Here is a 12,604-nt window from a genome sequence, read left to right as displayed (position 1 = left end):
AGGACCCCTTTTCCCCGTACGAAACTGTCAGCTCACCATGGGCTCGACGTCCGTGGGTCGGGGAGTTGAGCGCTTACGCGCGGCGGGACCTTATAACCTGCAGCGACTGAGGAGCGAAGATTTCCAGGGTGGGCCCCCGGGGATGCCATACCCCGAGCAGCCTGTCGGCCCCGCTCCTAGCACGCTGGCAAGCAATGGAGTCTTCCCCGCGGCAGCCACCGCCCTCGCCCTAGCCTCGCCGTCGGTCGATGAAGAACGTCGTTCGCCCTTCCTCTGCTCGGGATTTTGAAACGGCCTGGCCTTCGCCTACTCCGTCGGGCAACTGCCTTCCGCCAGCCCCTTCCCTCGAATCCCCTTCTTCCATTTTAGACCCGATCAGGGGATTGGTCAGCCCAGCCCTGGGGTAAGAAGAGGGGTTGGGGTCGGTTCGGCTTCGGGTGCCCCGCTCGGCCAAAGGTTCCCCTCGCTTTGGAAGCACGCGAGGTCGCGGAGGGTGTCGGGGTTATTTTCGGCTCCCTGGCTTCGCGGGAGCGGCCTTCGGCTAGGGCCGAGACCGTCCAGCCCGCGCAGATTTGGACCGGGGTCCGGGGCGAGTACCTGCCTCTCTCACGAAGGGAGTGTCACCGGTAAGAAGCCTCTTCCCACGTCTGCTTGCCGACTTACGCTCGCCCCGACGAGAGGCCCAACCGAAAGAGTGGAAAGGGGCAGAGATTTCCAGGGTCGCCCCACCAGGGATGCAATTCCCCAGTGCAGGCTGTCGGCCCTGCCCCGAACCTACTCGGTGGTTTGAAGGTTAACCTCTTGGGGAAAAGCAGCGATTCGCCTCGCGGTGCGTGCCTCCGCGGATCTAAACCCCCTCGATCGATGTGGGGCCAGAGGACCCCTTTTCCCCGTACGAAACGGCCGGCTCACCATGGGCTCGACATCCGTGGGTCGGAGAGTTGAGCGCTTACGCGCGGCGGGACCTTATAACCTGCAGCGGCTGAGGAGCGAAGATTTCCAGGGTGGGCCCCCGGGGATGCCATACCCCGAGCAGCCAGTCGGCCCCGCTCCTAGCGCGCTGACGAGCAATGGAGTCTTCCCCGCGGCAGCCACCGCCCTCGCCTCGCCGTCGGTCGATGAAGAGCCGAGTTCGCCCTCCTCTGCTCGGGACTCGGAAACGGCCTGGCCTTCGCCTACTCCGTCGGGCAACTGCCTTCCGCCAGCCCCTTCCCTCGAATCCCCTTCTTCCATTTTAGACCCGATCAGGGGATTGGTCAGCCCAGCCCTGGGGTAAGAAGAGGGGTTGGGGTCGGTTCGGCTTCCGGTGCCCCCGCTCGGCCAAAGGTCCCCTCGCTTTGGAAGCAGAGGGTGCCGGGGTTATTTTCGGCTTGACGCCTAGTCCGGCCCCTGCCGGTTCCCGTGGAGGCCCGCGGTCAAAACCAGCTCCCCGGCTGTCGGAGCCGGAGCCCCGCAGCCCGAGCGGACGCACCGAGTCCCTCATGTAAGGGATAGCCGCCCCTACGGAACGGCCCGGACTGGGACCAGGCACCCCCAGGCGCCGAAGGGGTGGGTCGGCCGTGTTGCCGAAGCTTAGCCGGCGCTGATGACCGCAGCCCCTAACGATGCCCACAGGCGGGGGAGCCAAGGAGAGCACTAGGAAGACGTGGCGGGGTCGGACGGCTCAATTTCCAGGGTGGGACCCCGGGGGTTCAGTACCCCGGGCATCCGGTCGGTTTCGCCGGCGCGACCCCAAGCCTTCCACGGCCCCCTTCGTGGGTGCAGGGATACCGAGCAGGGTGCAGGCTTAGACGCCAATTCCCCAGAAGTTTTAGGGATAGGGTTTGTCCGGGCGCCACCGCAGCGACAACCTCGCAAGAAGCTCTCTTCCACAAAAGCACGGGCAACGTTCGTGTGCGAGTGTTGGTCTCCCATGGTCTACCGACTCCCCCGGGCGGCCCAAGCGTTACGCCCACGGCCGGGCCCTCGAGCAGGCGCACCCCTGGTGCCTCTCGTAAGGGAAGGCTACGGTCCTCAACCCCTCGTATGGCGGGGAGGGCGCATTTGAAACGCTAAAGGACGAGCCCTGTTCGGGACCTGGCGGGGATCCGCGGATTGGCGAGAGGGATGGGTCTGCCGTTGGTCAGAGGGGACGCACCCCTGGGACGCAGTTTGGCATTAGCGACCGATGGCCCATCTACGACCATGTACTCCGGGAGCGCCAAGGAGGACGCGGGTGGGCTTTGGGGGCAGACTCAATTTCCAGGGTCTGGGCGCCGGGGGTGCAATACCCTTAAGCGCTCATGTCGGTTTCGTCTGCCGCCCGCCTCTGGCCCGGCTCCTAGTGACGGGTGCTGTGAACGTGCGATCGTGCTTGCGGTTGAAGAGTTCAAAGGCTACCGCTGGGGATAACACGCCCGGGGAATTTAGAAACCCCCCCTCCGCTACAATCTCTGCTTCTGCCGGACTCGGAGGGGAGCCGCCCCGGGGGCGACCGCTCCCTCTCCTCTTCCGCGGCGTGCCGCGCGCTTCGCCGTCAGCAGCGGAGCGAACCTTTTTCTCGGTCCGCAGCTCTTCAGGCGTAGGCGGGCAGCGCTAACAGGGTACACTGGGGACCACTCGACCGCAACCGCTCCTCCGACCGACGAGCATACCTACCGCGGATACGCCACGGTGGGTCTAAGCCTCGTCGCCGCCGCGAGGAGCAGGCGGGAGCCGTCCCTTTTCGTGCTGCGGAAATAAACCGTGGACACAGAGGTGTGTCTGCGCTCTCCGACCGGGCGGGGGGCGATTGGACTTGCCCGAGGGACACTAGGCGAGGCGCTGCCGCGGGAGCCGGAGCTCCGCGCTGGACGCTGCCGCCGCCGCCGCCGCCCCCCACCCACGGTACGGTGGAGTACGCCCGTTCCATACGCTTCGTAGCAAACCTCAGCCGAAGCAGAGAGTCCTACCGCTGTGGCAGGAGCGGGGCCGTGCGAGGACCACACTGGCACCGCGCTACACAACCTTAGGCAGAGGACGACAGCCGCTCACGGGGAGCGGGGGATTGATGCGCGACCAAGACTGAGGCTAAGGAACGCTTTACCATAAACCGGCCGGGGCCAATACCCCTGACCGAGCAAAGTGCCCTGCCCCGCCGGATCGCGCTGTGTCAGATCGATCAAAAGAGCGGAGAGCCGAGACTCTACCGCTGGGAGTTTGTGGAGAACGGCCTGGCTTGCGTCCCGTCCTCCCGCCCTCGACCTCACATGGCTAGCCTCACCCGCCGGGAGCCACCCCATTGGGGACCGTAGGGCGGAGAAGGGGTCTCCGCGTCCGGAATTTACTTGTGGAGAACGGCCTGGCTTACGTCCCGTCCTCCCGCCCTCGACCTCACATGGCTAGCCTCACCCGCCGGGCGCCACCCCATTGGGGACCGTAGGGCGGAGAAGGGGTCTCCGCGTCCGGAATTTACTTGTGGAGAACGGCCTGGCTTACGTCCCGTCCTCCCGCCCTCGACCTCACACGGCTAGCCTCACCCGCCGGGCGCCACCCCATTGGGGACCGTAGGGCGGAGAAGGGGTCTCCGCGTCCGGAATTTACTTGTGGAGAACGGCCTGGCTTACGTCCCGTCCTCCCGCCCTCGACCTCACATGGCTAGCCTCACCCGCCGGGCGCCACCCCATTGGGGACCGTAGGGCGGAGAAGGGGTCTCCGCGTCCGGAATTTACTTGTGGAGAACGGCCTGGCTTACGTCCCGTCCTCCCGCCCTCGACCTCACACGGCTAGCCTCACCCGCCGGGCGCCACCCCATTGGGGACCGTAGGGCGGAGAAGGGGTCTCCGCGTCCGGAATTTACTTGTGGAGAACGGCCTGGCTTACGTCCCGTCCTCCCGCCCTCGACCTCACATGGCTAGCCTCACCCGCCGGGCGCCACCCCATTGGGGACCGTAGGGCGGAGAAGGGTCTCCGCGTACGGAATTTCTTGTGGAGAACGGCCTGGCTTACGTCCCGTCCTCCCATGGCTAGCCTCACCCGCCGGGCGCCACCCCATTGGGGACCGTAGGGCGGAGAAGGGGTCTCCGCGTCCGGAATTTCTTGTGGAGAACGGCCTGGCTTACGTCCCGTCCTCCCGCCCTCGACCTCACATGGCTAGCCTACCCCGCCGGGCGCCGCTCCATTGGGGATACGGTACGGCAAAGCGCGACGCCGCACGATGCCAACACTTTGTGCAAAAACCTGGCAGAGTCGACCAAAACCTCGCTTCTTTGACCGGTATTTTTGATGCTTTTCTCTGCCGCCGAAGGTGCACTGAGGGTCGGATCGCCCAAAATTTTTACCGGTCGTTTTGGTCTGCGGTTCTTCCGAGAGGTGCCCGCCTGACAGTTCTTTTTCAGCAGCCTCCGAAAGGCCATCCAGCGGGCAAGCCAGGGGTTGGCAGCCGCCGGCGGTGAGCCTTCCCCGGCCGGGGCAGACGGCTCCGACCGCAAAATTTTTTCGACTTTCGCCGAGGCCAAAACCCCATGCACTTTTAAAGCCTGCCCGCAGCGCCGTCTCCTGTCAGACGTCCCTTGCCGCCTGCGGTGGTCCTCGCCCGGCAGAGAGAAGCCGGAGTCGCCCCCTCTCCGGTTCTTTTTCACCATTCCGGAGCTCTGAAATCTGCCGGACACCGAGTGACCGAGGACGCTTCCAGGAGGGCGGCAGCGAGAGGCAGAGTGCCACCGGTCGGGTCGCCGGTTCTCCCACACTTTGAAAATTTTTCGCTTGTTCTGGTGGGATGGAGAGAGAGCGTGGCTTATGCGCCCTCTGCCCCGCGGTCCGCCCTGGCTGGCCTTACGCCGGTGGTTCGCCAGGCCACCGGCACCTTGTACGGCGGGGACGGCGTGGCTTATGCGCCCGTCAACCCACCTACTCGCCCCGGCTAGCCTTTTACCCGGAGGGCGCCACGCTCCGGGTACCAGTGAGCGGCACGAACCCAGTCATACCATGCCGCTCACCTCGCGCCCTCTCCGGCCTCCGCCGCGGAGACCTCCCGCTAGGACCTGCGGGGGGCGATTTCTGCCAAAATCTACAAAGTCCCCGATGGTTAAGGACGTAGACTGTTGAGCGGGACCTACACACTCTTGTAGCCGATGGGGCTCGCCATTTCCCGCAGAAAATGGACCACCTCCCGCAGAGGAACATGAAATGCCCCTTCCCGCGGGACCCGAAGGACCGCTCTGTCCGAGCAGGCCTCCAGGACCACGGCACGCAAAAGCGACTCAGTCCCGCTGGCATTACGGATCTGACTTTGTGCAAAAACCAGGCAGAGTCGACCAAAACCTCCCTTCTTTGACCGGTGTTTTTGTTGCTTTTCTCTGCCGCCGAAGGTGCACTGAGGGTCGGATCGCCCAAAATTTTTACCGGTCGTTTTGGTCTGCGGTTCTTCCGAGAGGTGCCCGCCTGACAGTTCTTTTTCAGCAGCCTCCGAAAGGGCATCCAGCGGGCAAGCCAGGGGTTGGCAGCCGCCGGCGGTGAGCCTTCCCCGGCCGGGGCAGACAGCTCCGACCGCAAAATTTTTTCGACTTTCGCCGAGGCCAAAACCCCATGCACTTTTAAAGCCTGCCCGCAGCGCCGTCTCCTGGCAGACGTCCCTTGCCGCCTGCGGTGGTCCTCGCCCGGCAGAGAGAAGCCGGATTCGCCCTCTCACCGGTTCTTTTTCACCATTCCGGAGCTCTGAAATCTGCCGGACACCGAGTGACCGAGGACGCTTCCAGGAGGGCGGCAGCGAGAGGCAGAGTGCCACCGGTCGGGAAGCCGGTTCTCCCACACTTTGAAATTTTTTCGCTTGTTCTGGTGGGATGGAGAGAGAGCGTGGCTTATGCGCCCTCTGCCCCGCGGTACGCCCTTGGCTAGCCTTACGCCGGTGGTTCGCCAGGCCACCGGCACCTTGTACAGCGGGGACGGCGTGGCTTATGCGCCCTCTGCCCCGCGGTACGCCCTTGGCTAGCCTTACGCCGGTGGTTCGCCAGGCCACCGGCACCTTGTACGGCGGGGACGGCGTTGCTTATGCGCCCGTCAATCCACCTACTCGCCCCGGCTAGCCTTTTACCCGGAGGGCGCCACGCTCCGGGTAGCAGTGAGCGGCACGAGCCCAGTCATACCATGCCGCTCACCTCGCACCTTTTCCGGCCTCCGCCGCGGAGACCTCCCGCTCTGTTCTGCGGAGAGCGATTTTGGGCAAAATCTACAAAGTCCCCGATGGTTAAGGACGTAGACTGTTGAGCGGGACCTACACACTCTTGTAGCCGAAGGGGCTCGCCATTTCCCGCAGAAAATGGATCACCTCCCGCAGAGGAACATGAAATGCCCCTTCCCGCGGGACCCGAAGGACCACTCTGTCCGAGCAGGCTTCCAGGACCACGGCACGCAAGAGCGACTCAGTCCCGCTGGCATTACGGATCTGACTTAGTGCAAAAACCTGGCAGAGTCGACCAAAACTCCCCTTCTCTGACCGGTATTTTTGTTGCTTTTCTCTGCCGCCGAAGGTGCACTACGGGTCGGATCGCCCAAAATTTTTACCGGTCGTTTTGGTCTGCGGTTCTTCCGAGAGGTGCCCGCCTGACAGTTCTTTTTCAGCAGCCTCCGAAAGGCCATCCAGCGGGCAAGCCAGGGGTTGGCAGCCGCCGGAGGTGAGCCTTCCCCGGCCGGGGCAGACAGCTCCGACCGCATAATTTTTTCGACTTTCTCCGAGGCCAAAACCCCATGCACTTTTAAAGCCTGCCCGCAGCGCCGTCTCCTGTCAGACGTCCCCGCCGCCTGCGGTGGTCCTCGCCCGGCAGAGAGAAGCCGGAGTCGCCCTCTCTCCGGTTCTTTTTCACCATTCCGGAGCTCTTAAATCTGCCGTACTCCGAGTGACCGAGGACGCTTCCAGGACGGCGGCAGCGAGAGGCAGAGTGCAACCGGTCGGGAAGCCGGTTCTCCCACACTTTGAAAATTTTTCGCTTGTGCTGGTGGGATGGAGAGAGAGCGTGGCTTATGCGCCCTCTGCCCCGCGGTACGCCCTTGGCTAGCCTTACGCCGGTGGTTCGCCAGGCCACCGGCACCTTGTACGGCGGGGACGGCGTTGCTTATGCGCCCGTCATCCCACCTACTCGCCCCGGCTAGCCTTTTACCCGGAGGGCGCCACGCTCCGGGTAGCAGTGAGCGGCACGAGCCCAGTCATACCATGCCGCTCACCTCGCACCTTTTCCGGCCTCCGCCGCGGAGACCTCACGCTCTGTTCTGCGGAGAGCGATTTTGGGCAAAATCTACAAAGTCCCCGATGGTTAAGGACGTAGACTGTTGAGCGGGACCTACACACTCTTGTAGCCGAAGGGGCTCGCCATTTCCCGCAGAAAATGGATCACCTCCCGCAGAGGAACATGAAATGCCCCTTCCCGCGGGACCCGCAGGACCGCTCTGTCCGAGCAGGCCTCCAGGACCACGGCACGCAAAAGCGACTCAGTCCCGCTGGCATTACGGATCTGACTTAGTGCAAAAACCTGGCAGAGTCGACCAAAACTCCCCTTCTCTGACCGGTATTTTTGTTGCTTTTCTCTGCCGCCGAAGGTGCACTACGGGTCGGATCGCCCAAAATTTTTACCGGTCGTTTTGGTCTGCGGTTCTTCCGAGAGGTGCCCGCCTGACAGTTCTTTTTCAGAAGCCTCCGAAAGGGCATCCAGCGGGCAAGCCAGGGGTTGGCAGCCGCCGGCGGTGAGCCTTCCCCGGCCGGGGCAGACAGCTCCGACCGCATAATTTTTTCGACTTTTGCCGAGGCCAAAACCCCATGCACTTTTAAAGCCTGCCCGCAGCGCCGTCTCCTGTCAGACGTCCCCGCCGCCTGCGGTGGTCCTCGCCCGGCAGAGAGAAGCCGGAGTCGCCCTCTCTCCGGTTCTTTTTCACCATTCCGGAGCTCTTAAATCTGCCGTACTCCGAGTGACCGAGGACGCTTCCAGGAGGGCGGCAGCGAGAGGCAGAGTGCCACCGGTCGGGAAGCCGGTTCTCCCACACTTTGAAAATATTTCGCTTGTGCTGGTGGGATGGAGAGAGAGCGTGGCTTATGCGCCCTCTGCCCCGCGGTACGCCCTGGCTAGCCTTACGCCGGTGGTTCGCCAGGCCACCGGCACCTTGTACGGCGGGGACGGCGTTGCTTATGCGCCCGTCATCCCACCTACTCGCCCCGGCTAGCCTTTTACCCGGAGGGCGCCACGCTCCGGGTAGCAGTGAGCGGCACGAGCCCAGTCATACCATGCCGCTCACCTCGCACCTTTTCCGGCCTCCGCCGCGGAGACCTCACGCTCTGTTCTGCGGAGAGCGATTTTGGGCAAAATCTACAAAGTCCCCGATGGTTAAGGACGTAGACTGTTGAGCGGGACCTACACACTCTTGTAGCCGAAGGGGCTCGCCATTTCCCGCAGAAAATGGATCACCTCCCGCAGAGGAACATGAAATGCCCCTTCCCGCGGGACCCGCAGGACCGCTCTGTCCGAGCAGGCCTCCAGGACCACGGCACGCAAAAGCGACTCAGTCCCGCTGGCATTACGGATCTGACTTAGTGCAAAAACCTGGCAGAGTCGACCAAAACTCCCCTTCTCTGACCGGTATTTTTGTTGCTTTTCTCTGCCGCCGAAGGTGCACTACGGGTCGGATCGCCCAAAATTTTTACCGGTCGTTTTGGTCTGCGGTTCTTCCGAGAGGTGCCCGCCTGACAGTTCTTTTTCAGCAGCCTCCGAAAGGGCATCCAGCGGGCAAGCCAGGGGTTGGCAGCCGCCGGCGGTGAGCCTTCCCCGGCCGGGGCAGAAAGCTCCGACCGCATAATTTTTTCGACTTTCGCCGAGGCCAAAAGCCCAGGCACTTAGAAAGCCTGCCCGCAGCGCCGCCTCCTGTCAGAGGTCCCCGCCGCCTGCGGTGGTCCTCGCCCGGCAGAGAGAAGCCGGAGTCGCCCTCTCTCCGGTTCTTTTTCACCATTCCGGAGCTCTTAAATCTGCCGTACTCCGAGTGACCGAGGACGCTTCCAGGAGGGCGGCAGAGAGAGGCAGAGTGCCACCGGTCGGGAAGCCGGTTCTCCCACACTTTGAAAATTTTTCGCTTGTGCTGGTGGGATGGAGAGAGAGCGTGGCTTATGCGCCCTCTGCCCCGCGGTACGCCCTGGCTAGCCTTACGCCGGTGGTTCGCCAGGCCACCGGCACCTTGTACGGCGGGGACGGCGTTGCTTATGCGCCCGTCAACCCACCTACTCGCCCCGGCTAGCTTTTTACCCGGAGGGCGCCACGCTCCGGGTAGCAGTGAGCGGCACGAGCCCAGTCATACCATGCCGCTCACCTCGCACCTTTTCCGGCCTCCGCCGCGGAGACCTCACGCTCTGTTCTGCGGAGAGCGATTTTGGGCAAAATCTACAAAGTCCCCGATGGTTAAGGACGTAGACTGTTGAGCGGGACCTACACACTCTTGTAGCCGAAGGGGCTCGCCATTTCCCGCAGAAAATGGATCACCTCCCGCAGAGGAACATGAAATGCCCCTTCCCGCGGGACCCGAAGGACCGCTCTGTCCGAGCAGGCCTCCAGGACCACGGCACGCAAAAGCGACTCAGTCCCGCTGGCATTACGGATCTGACTTAGTGCAAAAACCTGGCAGAGTCGACCAAAACTCCCCTTCTCTGACCGGTATTTTTGCTGCTTTTCTCTGCCGCCGAAGGTGCACTACGTGTCGGATCGCCCAAAATTTTTACCGGTCGTTTTGGTCTGCGGTTCTTCCGAGAGGTGCCCGCCTGACAGTTCTTTTTCAGCAGCCTCCGAAAGGGCATCCAGCGGGCAAGCCAGGGGTTGGCAGCCGCCGGCGGTGAGCCTTCCCCGGCCAAGGCAGACAGCTCCGACCGCATAATTTTTTCGAACTTCTCCGAGGTCAAAATCCCAGGCACTCCGACGGAAGGTCCGCCGCGCGTCTCCCGTCTGACGTCCCCGCCGCTCGCGGTGGTCCTCGCCCGGCAGGGAGCTGCCGGATTCGCCCTCTTACCGGTTCTTTTTCACCTTTCCGGAGCTCTGATATCTGCCGCACACACAGTGACCGAGGACGCTTCCAGGAGGGCGGCAGCGAGAGGCAGAGTGCCACCGGGCGGGTCCTCGGTTCTCCCACACTTAGAAAATTTTTGCGCTTGTGCTGGTGCGAGGACGTAGGTCTTTCGACCGGGGCAAGCCTGGAGGGCGGTAGCCGGGATTGGCGCCCTATTCCCGGCTAGCTCTCGGAGGCTTCACCCGGTTGGAGGTTGGAGCTCCGACTTCCATGGGCATGTTCCTCACCGGGACCTACGACCAAGTGTGGCCGAGGGACAGTGACACATTCCCGTGTAGCCTGAGTGGCTGCTCCCGCTGAGCTACTTCCATGGGCACTATTCCTCCCCGGGACTTGCCGCCAAGTCTTGGCCGGGGGACAGTGACACATTGCCGGGTAGCCTGAGTGGCTGCTCCCGCTGAGCTCTTACTTCCATGGGCATGTTCCTCACCGGGACCAACTACCAAGTGTGGCCGGGTTTCGAGCTCCAAACTCGGCTTGCACTTGGTCGCTTGGGGGGTCCCCTCCGCTCCGGGAAGGGCGCCCTCCAGCGGGCAGACGAGGGTACTTCTAGTCTGCCCGAGCTCCATGGGGCCCCTCTCGCCCCTAGGCTCCCCGCCCAGGGTTCCAGGGTCCCGGATACAGCCACCCTGTCGAGTTCGGTATAGGGTACCGGGCCTGGCTGGAATCACGCCGGGATCGGTGAGACCTCCTCGGCCGCGGCTCAGCCTCCAAACTCCCTTTCGCGGTTCTCTTCCCTTCAACTTCCATGGGCATGTTCCACACCGGGACCTCCGACCAAGTGTGGCCGGGGAACAGTCACCCATGCCCGGGTAGCCTCAGCGGCTGCTCCCGCTGAGGTCAACTTGGAGGCTGGAGCTCCGACTTCCATGGGCACTATTCCTCCCCGGGACCTGCCGCCAAGTCTGGCCGGGGGACAGTGACACATTCCCGGGTAGCCCTGAGCGGCTGCTCCCGCTGAACTCTTACTTCCATGGGCATGTTCCTCATCAGGAACCAACGACCAAGTGTGGCCCATGGACAGTGACACATTCCCGGGTAGCCTCAGCAGCTGCTCCCGCTGAGCTACTTCCATGAGCACTATTCCTCCCCGGGACCTGCCGCCAAGTCTGGCCGGGGGACAGTGACACATTCCCGGGTAGCCTGAGCGGCTGCTCCCGCTGAGCTACTTCCATGGGCACTATTCCTCCCCGGGACTTGCCGCCAAGTCTTGGCCGGGGGACAGTGACACATTCCCGGGTAGCCTGAGTGGCTGCTCCCGCTGAGCTCTTACTTCCATGGGCATGTTCCTCACCGGGACATACTACCAAGTGTGGCCGGGTTTCGAGCTCCAAACTCGGCTTGCACTTGGTCGCTTGGGGGTCCCCTCCGCTCCGGGAAGGGCGCCCTCCAGCGGGCAGACGAGGGTACTTCTAGTCTGCCCGAGCTCCATGGGGCCCCTCTCGCCCCTAGGCTCCCCGCCCAGGGTTCCAGGGTCCCGGATACAGCCACCCTGCCGAGTTCGGTATAGGGTACCGGGCCTGGCTGGAATCACGCCGGGATCGGTGAGACCTCCTCGGCCGCGGCTCAGCCTCCAAACTCCCTTTCGCGGTTCTCTTCCCTTCAACTTCCATGGGCATGTTCCACACCGGGACCTCCGACCAAGTGTGGCCGGGGAACAGTCGCCCATGCCCGGGTAGCCTCAGCAAGTGCTCCCGCTGAGGTCAACTTGGAGGTTGGAGCTCCGACTTCCATGGGCACTGTTCCTCCCCGGGACCTGCCGCCAAGTCTGGCCGGGGGACAGTGACACATTCCCGGGTAGCTTGAGCGGCTTCTCCCGCTGAACTCTTACTTCCATGGGCATGTTCCTCATCAGGAACCAACGACCAAGTGTTGCCCAGGGACAGTGACACATTCCCGGGTAGCCTCAGCAGCTGCTCCCGCTGAGCTACTTCCATGAGCACTATTCCTCCCCGGGACCTGCCGCCAAGTCTGGCCGGGGGACAGTGACACATTCCCGGGTAGCCTCAGCAGCTGCTCCCGCTGAGCTACTTCCATGGGCACTATTCCTCCCCGGGACTTGCCGCCAAGTCTTGGCCGGGGGACAGTGACACATTGCCGGGTAGCCTGAGTGGCTGCTCCCGCTGAGCTCTTACTTCCATGGGCATGTTCCTCACCGGGACCAACTACCAAGTGTGGCCGGGTTTCGAGCTCCAAACTCGGCTTGCACTTGGTCGCTTGGGGGGTCCCCTCCGCTCCGGGAAGGGCGCCCTCCAGCGGGCAGACGAGGGTACTTCTAGTCTGCCCGAGCTCCATGGGGCCCCTCTCGCCCCTAGGCTCCCCGCCCAGGGTTCCAGGGTCCCGGATACAGCCACCCTGTCGAGTTCGGTATAGGGTACCGGGCCTGGCTGGAATCACGCCGGGATCGGTGAGACCTCCTCGGCCGCGGCTCAGCCTCCAAACTCCCTTTCGCGGTTCTCTTCCCTTCAACTTCCATGGGCATGTTCCACACCGGGACCTCCGACCAAGTGTGGCCGGGGAACAGTCACCCATGCCCGGGTAGCCTCAGCGGCTGCTC

Source organism: Engystomops pustulosus, unplaced genomic scaffold (assembly GCF_040894005.1).
Source record: "Engystomops pustulosus unplaced genomic scaffold, aEngPut4.maternal MAT_SCAFFOLD_98, whole genome shotgun sequence".
Classification (NCBI taxonomy): domain Eukaryota; kingdom Metazoa; phylum Chordata; class Amphibia; order Anura; family Leptodactylidae; genus Engystomops; species Engystomops pustulosus.
This window is presented reverse-complemented; position numbering follows the sequence as displayed.